Source organism: Armigeres subalbatus, chromosome 1 (assembly GCF_024139115.2).
Source record: "Armigeres subalbatus isolate Guangzhou_Male chromosome 1, GZ_Asu_2, whole genome shotgun sequence".
Lineage (NCBI taxonomy): Eukaryota > Metazoa > Arthropoda > Insecta > Diptera > Culicidae > Armigeres > Armigeres subalbatus.
This window is the reverse complement of record NC_085139.1, coordinates 77,811,408-77,825,971: the sequence shown is the minus strand read 5'-3', so window position 1 is coordinate 77,825,971 and position 14,564 is coordinate 77,811,408. Positions and strand designations below refer to the sequence as shown.

Genomic DNA, 14,564 nt, shown 5'->3' with positions numbered 1-14,564 from the left:
TCACGGTAACTAAGATTGCTTAGATTTGGAACAATGCAATAACATACGAGCATGCTTGATTATTTTCTATCCGTTAGATGCCCACGTTCTCTACTTCTAGCCGAAAAATGTGCAGCATGCTGTCGCTTTAATTTGTTTTCCTAGGATACAAGTTGCTAGGTTAGGTCAGTGCTCTTGAACAGTGTGCAGTGTTCAGAACGTTTTGAACACGAACACGCGTTTTCGTGTTCAGATGCATCTCTGCCATCCGGTCCTGGCGCCTTACCTACACTAAGGGACTGTGCAATCCCCGCAAGTTCCGCCACAGTTACTCTTCCCTCGTTGGCCACCCTGGCCCCTGGCAGCTCCACAAAGGGAGGCCACCCAAGCAATCAGAAGTTCAGATTTTACTTAAATTTACTCTTAACCGAACTAATTGGTTCACTATGGTTCACATCAAGTTCCAAGCATCTTTAACGAAACTTTAAAGTTCACTTTTACGCTCCCACCATACTAAAAATTACTTAAAATGAGAGCTGATTAAGCCAAAATAGCCCTTCTTATCCGAACTTCTGGTTGCTTGGGCAGTGACTTGGGTCGTGACGTGGGAAGAGCCCCGCGATGATCCTCTCTAGCATCTCTGGAGACCGCTCTGTAGGGGCCCACGCCCCACTTGTCTTTGTCATTACGACCCTATAGGCGTCACCCCATGGATTCGCGTTGGCACTTTGACACAGGCCCTCGAAGCAGGCTTTTTTGCTTGATCTAATCTCAGTCTTCAGAGCGGCTCTAGCTGCCACGAACGCCACCCGTCGTTCAACACGCTGCTCTTCTGTGCGTGCTCGTTGCATCCGCCTCCTTGCCGGTAGGCAGGCGCGGTGCAGGTTCGCAATTGCTTGAGTCCACCAGTAAGCCGGTGGTCTCCCATTCCTAGGATGGACTTTCCTAGGCATGGTGGCATCGCATGCACGCGAGAGTACTGTTACCAGCTGCTCGCCGCTCAGACCGAGAGTATTGTGCTCGCGGCGGAGCGCTTCCTTAAACACCTCGTCGTCGGTACTTTTGGTACCGACATTAGCCAAGTCCATATCAAACATGGCCAGTGATTCCAGCAGGATCTGCCCCCGTTGATTCGTGGATCGGCTTCCCCATTCCACGGCCCAAGCGTTGAAGTCCCCCGCTATCACCACCGGCCTACGCCCCATCAAGTTAGCCGTCAAACAATCTAGCATTCGACCGAACTGCTCGATCGACCATCGAGGAGACGCATAGCAGCTGCAGAAGAAGACCCCGTTGACTTTGGCAATGACGAAGCCCTCATGTGTCGAAGACACCAACTCTTGGACTGGGTATTTCCCCGTTGTCCATATCGCCGCCATTTTAGACCCATCGGTGACCCAATTACCGTTCCCGGCGGGTACCCGGTAAGGATCTGCTATGATGGCGATATCCGTCCCCCATTCAGCAACTGTCTGACGCAGCAGTTGCTGGGCTGCATCACAGTGGTACAGGTTTAGCTGCGTTACCTGCACTGTGATTTTGCAGCACGCTTAAACGCCGGGCACTTCGAACCCCCCATGGGGGGCTTGCTGTTCGCAGCTTTGCTGGAACAGATCAAACAGTTGGGAGGGTTCGTGCAGCATTGTGCCTTATGTCCCTCCAAAACGCAGCGTCGACAGAGCTTGCTTCTGTCAGGGCCTTTGCAGTCCCATTGCTTGTGCCCCGGTTCCAGGCACTTGAAGCAAACTTTGGGTTGCTCATATATGCCCACAGGGCATACCGACCACCCCAACTTGACGCTCCCTAACTTGACTACCGTGGAGGCGTCCGCTGCAGATAGCCGAACCAATGCTACCTGTGTCCCTGCCGGACCTTTTCGTAGCCGAACGGCTACGGTGGACGCCTCCACTTCACACTGTCGCCGCAGTGCCGTGACGAGCTCTTAGATTCACCTCCGTCGTGAGTGCCCTCACCTTGACCGTCTCGTCTAGGACTGCCTCCGCCAACTTCTTGTAGGCGGCGCCCTTTTGCGAGACGCCCCGCTTTAGCTCGATGATCATCTCGCCCATCCGGGTACGTCTTATTCGACGTTCGTCGGCGCCGAATTCACCGAGCTTGACGTCACTCCTCATTGCCTTCAAGACGTCCGTTTTGATGACTAGGGCATCGCCCCTGGAGCGATTGGCGCCTACCCTAGACTTCTTGCTACCCTCATTCGCCTGGGCCTTCTTTTCGGCCCTTGACGTCTTCGGTTTCCTCTTGTTCTTGACCAGGGTCCAGGAGGCGTCATCCCCCTCTATTTCCCTGGTCTGGGGCGGCTGAGAGCTCTCGGCCTGCCGTAACCCCTTACCACAGTCTTTCCTGGGTGGACGGACCTTTCCAGGTCCTTCCTCCCCCGGTTTTGGAGGTACCTGGCCGGGGTTCAGCTTCCCAGCCCCACTACCCTTGTTCGGGGTAGTAATCCTCCGCGTTTTGGGGCGGCCCTCAGGGAGCTCATCCCCTGGAGACTGTTTCCCCCGTTTTTGTGTCTTCTCCGTTGGAGCAGTCACCCCCGACGTGCCCGCGAATACTCGAGCCTCAGTCTGGGTAGACTTTGGCACCACCGTCTTCGCTGGCACGCCCTCGGTCGATTCGACCTTGCCCAAATCCGCGAATTCTTGGGCCTCAGTCTGGGTAGACCTCGACTCCACAGATTTCACGGGTTCGCACTTGCCCGTCCGGACCGCCGTTTCCAGCTTGGCGTCCAACATCGATGACGCAAAGTCGATGATGGCGTCCAGCTATTCCGTCGCCACCTTGAAGGCCGAAAGCTCATCGCGTTTGCGGTTCATCGCCTCCACAAGCTATGGGCCGTCAATAACCTCTACCAGCGTTTTTTTAGCCGAGAGGAAGGTTAAGTGACCCACGCTGGCGCTGCGCATTGAGCTGCCGACTATTGCCTCTGGCCTCCTAGGCGGAGACCTGTACAACCCACCTCTTGCGAAGGGGTTGTCGCCTACACTACTACCACTAGTTGAAGAATTGCCTTGGTTTTCCATTTTGGTCCCACGAGTTGCTCGGGAAAAGAGGTTCACCACGCCAGAGCCCAGCATGACGCGATAAGGGACAATTACTGTGGAGGGTGCCTATGTACCCCACAGGCTCCGTTAAAGGCCTAGCTTATTATTTCACCCCCCTGGCCATGCATCCCCTCGGCACGGGTCGCTTGACGCCTTGGGATTAGGGGTTAGGGACGATGGTCCCGGTCTAACTCGCAGTGGCCATGGGGAGGGGTCGTCAAGCCCTGGTACAAAGTCCCTGCTGTTCCGCTTATTCGTTTTAGGTGAATGCCATGAATGTAGGGTAGATAACCAAATAGTGGAAGAACTAAGCTCGTTCAACCACTATTTGTTTGCTTACACCATATAGACTTCATTTGGCTTACCTTAAAAACGTAATCCAAAGGTCATCAATTATAGCGTAAACGAAGAGTGCTCCATTCGCAACTATAGGAACACTACCGCAACTGTAGATAAAAGATAAGGTATTTTAGTGATACTTTACCTATTTTGATGCAATTCTCAACCTCTTTTCCTCTATTTCGTGTAATGACAGGTCAACAAATTGTTAGACTATATGGGTTGCTGCGTTAAATACGTACATTGTGTAAAAACAACACTACCGCAACTATAAGAACATCTATACGACTGCTATCGGAACTTTTATCCTAATATAACATGTTCCAACATTATGGAAGAATTCCTGACGAAAATACCAATTACAAGGAAATTGACAAGATGGAAATCTCGCTTAACTTTTCAAAAGGACCTAAGTAACATTTTTTTCATGAATTAATTTGAATAGCGCAATCAACAGAAAAACATGAAAGCTTTTGATTGCAGTACTCAAATTAAATCATGAAAAAAATGTTACTTAGGTCCTTTTGAAAAGTTAAGCGAGAAATGTGTGTTCATGTGCTCCAATAGACATGCTTTGTTTGCGACATGGTTCAGAATGGACTAAAAATGACAACAAGTGGCGTCCCTCTCCTCATAACATTTGTTTAAAGAATTCATAAGAGTGTAATGCATGTCGTTCAATAAGACTTGGACATATCCGAAAAAAAATGTTAATAGCTTTCAAAGTTTTGTTCTTAATAACATTTTTTAATGAAAATTAGGCCCATCTAAATAAACATAAAACTAATTTTCAAATAAACGTCCTTTGATCTAACATTTAATTTATTAAACTTTCACTAAAACTAAATCAGCGAAAACCGCGAAATCCGCAAAAATCGTGAAATTTGCGTAACAACCCTCATCATTTTTTCACAAATTTAATTCTTATCAGCATGGTTTTAATCACCACATGACTCAATCAAAATTAATTTATTGGCTTTCTTCGGTGAAAATTATACTGCTCACAGCGCAAGAGAGTAAAAGAAAGTAAAAATTATAGAACAATTATAAAAAAACTATAACTATAACTAAAAACTATAAACTATAAAAAATATATAATAAAAAAATATAAAAACTTATAAAATACTTATAAATAAAAAAAACTTTTATTTATATTCGGTTAGTTACGGGAAATAATTTCTTTTCCGAGTCCTTATAATCAAGCAAGTATCTCAAGCATACCACATCGTTATATATTGCTGCATGATTGAGAGTTTAATTTTGATAAAATATCGAAAACAAAAGTGTGCATAAAAAATTGCCTCGCCATAACAAAAAGGTGGTAGAGAATTAACACTGTTGTTTACATTTTAGAACCAAATCCAGATGTCGCACATGTCGCGGTAGGGCTTCAGTGCTCCGCCTTCTCCCCTGGGCTACCCCGATGCATACTCCAGGGCTTGAAAGTGACCTATCTGTAAACCTGTGCACTTGTTCTGCAAAGTTGCTGTTTAGAAGATCGGCCACAGATCTTCTGTGCGACAGAATTGTCACTCCTTCGAAAATGTTGTGCCAAGGAGCTACTTTGGCTGGAGATGAGTGCCAGTTCCTCGCTCCAAGCCAGTGACATGTGCCTTGGGGGAGACCAACGCAACGCCGGCCATCGTGCGCAGGATCCGCTTCAACCAGCAGAGGGATTTTGTGATCTCCGGAGGAAACTGCGGCGAAAGAGACGGCTTTGCGGCAGATGACTGCCCACACACGATGGCAAATGGCCCTGATGCCTGCCTCGGTACAAGCAAGCTCGGCGGGTGTGCAAGGCAGCAGTCCCGAAGCAGTACGAACGTAAGGGGCCATCCAGAAACCACGTGGTCATATTTTTGAAGATTTTTAACCCCCCCTCCCCCCATGTGGCTTATCGTGGTCATTTGGCAGACCCCCCCCCCTCCCCCCCCCCTTTGACCACGTGGTTTTTTTTCAAGTAATTTTTTTTTAAAACCTTATATAACTAAAACATATGGTTAATCCGATCAATTTTGAAGATGGACAATTTTAACTGATTCAAAATCAAACTAAACCCAGCATGGAAATTATAAATTTTCATGAATTCGAAAATTTTGATTATGTTATCATATTGTAATGTGTATCAGGTATTAGTATATCTAGAACTTGCACACCGTCGATGCATCAGGAGGAACCAAAAAAATGTGGACTCACGAATATGTTATAAAAATTTTGAGAAAAATTTGTAATGGTTTAGAAATATTCCAAAATATCCCTATATATTTTTTTTTAAATTTCTTTATTGGTGATTTTTTTTTAAAATAATTATGAAGTTTACCACTGAATATCCCTATTGATTCCTAAGAGTATTTGGGATATTCCGTAGCTCTGGAGGTACTGGAAATTCTTAAGATATATTAACCTCAGCGAAGCATCTGAACTGAACTGAAGGTTTTTCTAAGTGCATACAAGTTTCATTCAGAATCTCAAAACTCTCTTCATTATGCCAAGATTCTATGATTCTAATCAGAACCGTAACACAATGTCCTTAATATTCCTTTGCCTGAATTATACAGTTTTGGCTTAAAATGCAAGTTTTCATTTTAAATCTACAGTCTTTAATATCTTTGGGTTCCTTTTGGTATTCTAGAATTTATTGTTATATTTTGGTATTTAACCCTCTCAGGACGATTTTTTTTAAGGATTTAACGTACATATTTAGGGGTTTCCACTCGATCTTGCCAACACTAGTATAGAAAGAACTAAACAGTCGTACTTTTTTCGGGTGTCATAGGCCAAACTGCTCTGAAGTACATATCCTCGAAAGTATCAAAAATCATGTCAAGAAACAAAATGTCCCAAGACATGATATTACGGAGTTTTGAAACGATCCGATTAACCAAGTCCTGAGTGATATATCCGTGCATCGCTAAGCAGGTCCAGCAGGTCCATTGAGCCGATGCGATTTCATTTATTACTTTCAGGACCTTCCATGAGTCGATGTTCTACTGAATACGATATCGACTGAAATGAAAACTCAGCCTAAAAAAATTCCATAACAATTAGGAAATTTCCAATAAAGAAATCATGGAATTAGCAATAAAAAAATATCAAATTTTCTACAAATAATGCAAAATTTCCATAAACAAATAAGAATTTTCCACAAAACAAAAATAAATTAACACTTTTAAATCCAAAAATTACAAACATAAAAGAAGAATTTTCCATAAAGAAATCAAAATATTCCACGGAAAAAATACAAACATTCCATAAATAAATCAATATTAGAAAAAAAATATTACAAAATTTTCAACAAAATAAATATTTTTTTAACAAAAAATTAAAACCTTTCCATGAAAAAATCAATAATGAGCATTGAAAAAAAGGAAATTTTCTATCAAAGAATATAAAAAAGCAATAAAATTAAGCATTTTTCCCTTATTAACCCGTTTGAAGTTCATGGAAAATTTTATCAATTTGGTTGCTTTTCTTTCTTATTTTCTTATTTTTTATTGCTCTTTATTGATGTAGCATTGCCCAGGTGTTGCAAATGTCACAATGAACTATTTGCAGCACCGCACTCTAGGTCAATTTCCGTGCGTTTGTTTTCTTTTCCTCAAAAGCTGACCAAAAATTGCATTTTAATGACTTTTTACATTTCCCCGTTAAATTCACTAACTTTTTGTATATACAAACCTTGCGGATCCCAAAACGAATCGATTAGGAGAAAATCTTGCAAATCTGTCAAACCGTTCGCGAGTTAAATCGTCAGGAAGGAAATCTCATTTTTATTATATAGAGATTATGTGTAGAAAAAAATATCCATTTTGTGAAAATTTTTGTAATTGTTTAAAGCTATGTCCATTTAGAATCCGGAATCATTTATTGTATTGCAGCGGCACGGAAAGTGACCGCTGCAAGAATTCTTTTACAGCGGTTTGTCTACCTAGGCGCCCACTTGCTGTGGTATAAATTTCACGAAGTTTCGTGCAGCGTGTCAAAAATTATTCCAGATGGAATCCGAAAGGAGAAAAAAAAGTCTGCACGCCCACGTTGATAATCCTGTCATCGACGATGGAACCTACGTCAAAATGGATTTCGGACAGCTGCCTAGCCAAAAATTCTACATGGTGACGGCACGAGGAGTAGTTCCTGCGAAGTTTAAGTTTGCTTTTTGGACAAACTTGCAAAAAAATGGATGATTTTGGCAAGGGATATGCAACTGTGGGACATAGACCTAAGTGTTTGTGACGAATAAGACGATGGACTCGAAGCTGTACAAGGAAGAATGTCTCAAAAAACCGCGGTCGACCTTCCATAAAGCCCATAAAGGTCCTGTGAAGTTTTGGCCAGATTTGGCGAGTTGCCACTACAGCCGGGAAGTCATCCAGTGGTACCGCAATAATAACGAAGATTTCATCGATAAAAACATAAATCCACGCAACTGCCCACAGCTACCACTGCCCTGGCCCATCGAGACATTTTGGGCAGTAATGAAGCGGAAGCTTAAGAAAAGTGGAAAAAGTGGAAAAACAGCTCGGGATGCGACTCAGATGACCAAAATGTGGAACAAATGTGCCAAGGAAGTTGACTCCGGAGGTGTGCAACTTTTGATGAGAGGAATAAAGAAGAAGGTGCGAATTTTCGCTAGAAACAAGAAGAAATTATTTGGTTCAATAATTTTTCCTTAAAATACAGTGAATTACCCTTGTTTTGATGAATTAACCTTATTTGTACGTCAATCCGTTACCGAGATACAGATGATTCTATTATTCTGGATTCTAAATGGACATACCTTTATTGCTAATATTGATTTATTCATGAAAATTTTGAACTTTTTTCGTGGAACATTTTGATTTCTTTATGAAAAATTCTTATTTCACAATTGCAGTTTTTGCTTTCACAAGTGCTAATTTATTATTGTTGAAATTTTTTTCGGAATTTACGCTGGAGTTGTTTTGTTTTTTTTTTCATTAACAATTTGTAGCAAAATTTCCAAGCAAAATTTTTCACAGAGAATTGTTCAAAAATCATTCGGAATGCCGACTCTTAGCGCGAAACAACGGACACGAATAGGAACATGGAACGTTTTAACCCTTTAACCCTGCTGGGCAGCAGGGTAAATTGGCACAACTTGCCAATGAGGCACGCCGCATGAAGCTTGAGATCCTGGGACTGAGTGAAGTCCATTGGCCAAACTTTGGAAAACACAGAACGCCGTCGGGACAAGTTCTGTTATACTCTGGTTTACGAGATGAACACGCTCCCCAGCATCGCGGAGTTGGCTTCCTACTAAGCGCTCAGGCACACTCTGCGCTTATGACGTGGGAACCTATTAGATTAGAACACTATTAGAACACGGGTCCGAAACCTTACTATAATCCAATGTTATGCGCCAACCGATGCTGCCGATCTGCAAGACAAAGAGAACTTCTACAGTCAACTCAATGCCGTCGTAGATAAAATTCCGAAGGGTGATATCAAGATCTGTTTGGGTGACTTCAATGCGAAGATCGGATCCGACAACTCGAACCATGAGCGCATTATGGGACGCCATGGACTCGGAGAAATGAGCGAAAACGGAGAGCTGTTCGCAAAATTTTGTGGTAATAACGACATGGTGATCGGGGAATCTCTCTTGCCTCATCGACCGGTTCACAAGGTCACGTGGGTCTCCCGTGACGGCTTTACAGAAAATCAAATCGACCACATCTGCATCAGCCGAAAATGGAAACGGAGCCTTCTTGATGTACGGAATAAACGTAGTGCCGATATCGCGTCTGATCATCACCTCCTCATCGGCGAAATACGCCTGCGCATTGCGCGGATTCGTCGGCAGGAGGAAAGAGTTGGACTACGATTCAACACACGCCGACTGGAAGATGCCACGGTGAAACGGTCCTTCGTTGAAGAACTGGAGACGCGTGCTGCAGATATTCCGGAAGGTGGCAGCGTAGAAGACCAATGGACCGCCATTAAGAATGCCTTCATCGCCACCAGGGAGAACAATCTGGGCGAACTGCGCACCCAGAGAAAACAATGGATCACCGATGAGACCTGGAGGAAGATAGAGGAGCGAAGAGAAGCCAAAGCCGCGATAGAGCGATCGAAAACCAGAGCCGAAACTCTCTGGCCGACGAAGGAGAGAGAGCCGCCGCAACCGGGGACATTCGCCTCCTCTACGATATCTCATGACGCTTAAGCGGGGCGAAGATGAATGCAACGATGCCTGTGAAAGACGCGAATGATTAGTTATTGATCGACCCAACTGACCAACTGAAACGCTGGTTCGAGCACTTCGAACAACTTTTCAAGTGCCAGCCAGGCCATCACCACCTCGGCATGATCTGCCTAGGATCCGACGTATAATACGCGTCAATACCGAAGCTCCATCACTGCTAGAGATTCAAACAGCCATCCAAAGCATGAAATCGAATAAAGCCCCAGGGGTCGACCGCATATCAGCCGAGATGCTCAAAGCTGACCCCATGACACCCGCACAACTACTGTATTGTTTATTTCGTAATATCTGGGACACCGCAACTTTCCCGGTCGACTGGATGCAAGGTATCTTAGTGAAGGTGCCCAAAAAGGGTGACCTGACTGTATGCGATAACTGGCGAGGTATTATGTTGCTGTGTACCGTTCTCAAAGTTCTGTGCAAAATTATCCTAGCCCAGATTCAGGAGAAGATCAATGTGACTCTCTGTCGGCAGCAGGCCGGATTCCGTGCCGGAAGATCCTGTGTGGACCATATTGTCACGCTCCGCATAATTCTGGAGCAGGTCACCGAATTCCAAGAGTCCCTTTACTTGGCATTCATTGACTACGAAAAAGCTTTCGACCGTCTCAATCACGAGAATATGTGGGGCGCCCTGAGACGCAAGGGACTGAGAAAATCATCGGCCTCATCGAAGCACAGTACGAGGCCATTTCGTGTAGAGTGCTGCACAATGGGGTCCTGTCCGACCCTATCCGGGTCGTAGCTGGTGTGAGGCAAGGATGTATTCTATCACCGTTGCTGTTCCTCATCGTAATCGATGAGATTCTGGTAGATGCGATTGACCGTGAACCAAAGCACGGGCTGTTATGGCAGCCTATAACCATGGAGCACCTAAATGATTTCGAATTGGCTTATGACGTTGCACTCCTCGCGCAACGGCGCTCTGATATGCAGAGTAAGCTCAACGACCTTGCCGAGCGCTCCTCCTCAGCAGGTTTAGTCATCAACGTCAACAAAACCAAATCGTTGGATGTAAACACGGTGACTCCTTCCAGTTTGACAGTAGCCGGGCAACCAGTGGAGAATGTTGAAAGCTTCCAATATCTTGGTAGCCAAATCGCGTCAGACGGCGGTACCAAGATCGACATAGGCGCACGGATCAAGAAAGCAAGGGCTGCCTTTGCGAGTTTAAGAAATATCTGGAAAAACAGGAACGCACCAAAATACGAATTCTCAACTCTAACGTGAAATCTGTGCTGCTATACGCTAGCGAAACATGGTGTGTATCAGTGGAGGACACTCAACGGCTGCCGGTGTTCATTAACAGATGCCTGCGGTATTTAATTCGGGCCTGGTGGCCTCACAATTGGATCTCAAACAACGAGCTCCATCGTCGTTGTCACCAGAGGCCGATAGCAACAGAAATTTGGGATCGGAAGTGGGGCTGGGTCAGCCACACTTTTCGTAGGGGCGGAAACGAAATCTGTAAACAAGCATTAGACTGGAACCCAGCGGGACAGGGAGCTGCAGTGGCAGACCCAGAGGCTCATGGCGGCGAAGCCTCAATAAAGAAATAAAAGAAGTCGACGGAAATCTAACCTGGCAACAGGTTAAAGCGATAGCCGGGCATCGCTCAGGATGGAGATCTTTCAAGTCGGCCCTTTGCACCATTGGAGGTGTACAGGATCCATAAGTAAAAGTAAGTAAGTCAGTCAAAAAGCCGCTTGGTGCAGTTTGGCTGAACCCCGACCATTTATGAAAGGATAGTATCATCACAATTTAATATTAGTTATTCATTATTGAGCTGCAATGGAAAAAATTAGAAAATCCTCTCAAAATCCTTAAATTCAACGATTAGCCAATCATTCACCTAACCCGTAAGATTGTCGTTCAATCCATTAAGACAAAATCAACAACCATGCGTTCACCATAATGCTACATGCAATTGAGTTATTTTACAACACCATTCAGCATTTTTGCCCAAGGCCCATTTTAAAAACATTTTTAAATGCGTTAGAAAGGCTTCTAATTTGTCATGTAATCGCCTGTTATTTATTCTAGAAATGCTGAAAAATAATAAAACTGGTAAAAGAATTTGGGAACAAAAAAAAATCAACAGTACTGAATATAGTGTCAATGTTCCTATTTTTAAGTTTCACAATCAAATAGTAAAGGGATTTTAAACAGATTACGGTAGAATTCTTGAGCCTAAAATGTTGCGAGATTTCCTAAACTTTCTTATATCTTATATCAACATTGCATCCTAGGCTAACATTACCTCCCGTGACCTTAATAATAACAATAACAAAAGTATGATTTTGTAAGGAACAATATGCTCTTTAGAACTATTGACAATACACAATACAGAAGTCTCGCAGTCGCTCAATGATTATAACGAGCTTTGCTGGCGGATTGTCTATTCTTTCGTCTTTTTTGTCGCTTTGTGCGATGACCGATTATCAAATCTATTTCGCTTATTTGGAATACCATTTGTTTAAATATCCTTCGAATTGTTTTTGGAGGACTTTTCCGATTAGGGCGTACATCGGCTTGTGAATATTTTCGATATCTTACAATTTTGATGTTGTGCTGTCTGAAGAAACTTATTCTGCTCGCTTATACACCTTGATTATCTGATTATTTTTCGACGTTGATCCAATTGTTGTTTATTGATCCAAATCACACAATGCCGTGTGGGTTAATTGCTAAATACTAAGGAAACATGCTATCTTATTTCTGATTTAAGTGACGAAAATTGGTTCGCTTTGCCAATTCAACTAGATGCAGTTCTCGACCTGCTGATTGACACCAAAACCCCCCGGAGCAAGGTAGTTGTGGAGTAAAGTAGGTAATTGCATGGCAACTGAGTCAACAATAGCTAAATTTCAATGGCATCCACGGCTTGACAAAAACTCTACATTCAGCGATAATATTTTACGTTCCGGTTAATTGCCAATTATTCATCCCTGCAACAAAACGTGTTTTTCGTTCATTCCCCTCGAGGCCGTTGGATCTCGAAAGGCAAATAATAGCACCGTCGCCGTAGCCTATCGGGTGACGATTGTGTTGTTTTGCAAGCCGTTTGGTATAGGAATAATTTGACATAGTGGATGTTGTTAGTATGCGATTCAATGTACAGTGATAAAGCGTTATGGAATTAGGAATTTATTTTTCAATACGGCTACAATAAACTTGATATTCATTTAATTCTATTTTGCTGCTACTTTATTATCTACCATTCTGACAAATAATCATCAAATAAAGTAAGTACAATGATGATGTGTTTCAAGCCTCATTATGCCAGACAACATTTATTCCAAACGGCTCCATGTCAAATGACGGGGCGTAATCACCACCCGGGTACCAAAACAATGAGTCTCATTGCTCCGTCATGAATTGCCCAGCAACATCGAGACGATTGCTGCTGGTATACTCTGACTGATGGCCGTCTATGTCAAATCAGCCCCAAGGCTAAGCCCACCAAATCAACAGTTCAACTGAGCTCTCTAATGAGCTTTGATAGGTTTCATTCTAATGCGCCCCGTTCTCGTGATCAATTGATTATCGTCGTCTGTTGACGCCGTCGGCACTAACACGGAACGAGCTCATAATCTCAATCCTATTAAATATAGGTCTTTTGTTGACGTCAAAAGTAAGCATGGTGGATTTTAGACAGACAGTGGAATTTTAACAATGACCAGCTTTTCTGATTGCGGCGACAGTGTGACTGTGTTCTGGTTTCTTTTAATCCAAGCGTGCAGTTGCTTCGCCTCGGTATCGTCTATCGCGTAGTAAGCCGTGCCGCGTGGTAAATTTAGAGCTCGAATTCCATCAGGGGATGTAGCTCAGTGGTAGAGCGCTCGCTTCGCATGTGAGAAGTCCCGGGTTCAATCCCCGGCATCTCCACAGCTTACGATTTTTTTGTTAGAACAATTGCTTCAAATCCAAATAGTTCAATATTTCGCTCGATATTTTCAATATTGTTGGGTCCAATTCACACCCGCCACTACTAAACTAGTTTTCCTCTTGAGGACAGAGGTTGAGGTCAAATCAACAATCAACAAAACTACAACTTAATTCTAGTTATTTCATCTTCTTCCACACCATTAGAGATCACCGTCTTGCAGCATAGAGCCATAAATAAGCTTAAGAATTTCAAACGAAATTAAAAGTTAATATCAATAAAGTATGATAATTAATTTTCTTTCTTCGTCCTAGTCTTCGCATTTAATATTGCTGTGAGCATGGCGGGATGGTTTCAAGTTTATGTTTTCATTTCGTGCTTTTTTTTTTATTTTCTGATAAAACAACCCATTGGAGAGATAATCTAATGCGTTAGATTCTTTGTCGCTGTCTGGGGCTACTGTTCGATGACATTTGCGGCAAACGCGAGCCAAAAATGTCGTAACTTGTGGGGTTTAATGTGTAGATATTTTAGCTGGCGGTTAGAAAGCTGAATAAATAATGATGAATTTTTATTATGGTTTCATTTTCAGTTCGATAACTGTGGCACGGTGCAAAAATTTCGATTTCTATCGAAGTTCCTAGTATCTCAGATTTAGCTTTTGTAAACACATTTTCATATTTAAAATATTAACACCCGTTAAAATTTGTGTGTGCAGTGTAATAAACACACAAAAATTCAATAATTTGAATGGTGGATGCTAATCTGGAAAACGGGAAAAAATGAAAAATTATGAAATATCTAATTAGCTTCCTTCCTCTGCAATAAACGTATTTTTGCCAATGTAATTTTTTTTCTTCTTTCGATTAGCCAGTGAAGGCTTCGTATCTAACGCGTGTCAGATCAGCACACAGTTCATCAGCTTGGAAGATTTGTCTCATGAGCTATGACCGTTTCCTAAACTGGATTTCGATGCGACTTGTAGATGCTCAAATTAAACGCAGCCTTGCTATCGACGACCCATAGACTTGAGGTCGGCGTTTCCTATCCGAGAGCTGTCAAGTGCAATGAACATCGA

At 43.2% G+C, this 14,564-nt stretch overlaps 1 protein-coding gene and 1 non-coding gene across 4 annotated transcripts in view; one reads left to right on the top strand and one right to left on the bottom strand.

The window, feature by feature from the left end:
- LOC134213005 (mpv17-like protein) overlaps positions 1 to 14,564 on the bottom strand; it is a 467,861-nt gene that overhangs the window by 251,005 nt on the left and 202,292 nt on the right. The gene's annotated exons all lie outside the window — the stretch shown is intronic.
- Positions 13,417 to 13,488, top strand: Trnaa-cgc (transfer RNA alanine (anticodon CGC)). Its single transcript has one exon. It is a non-coding gene; the product is annotated as a tRNA-Ala (tRNA).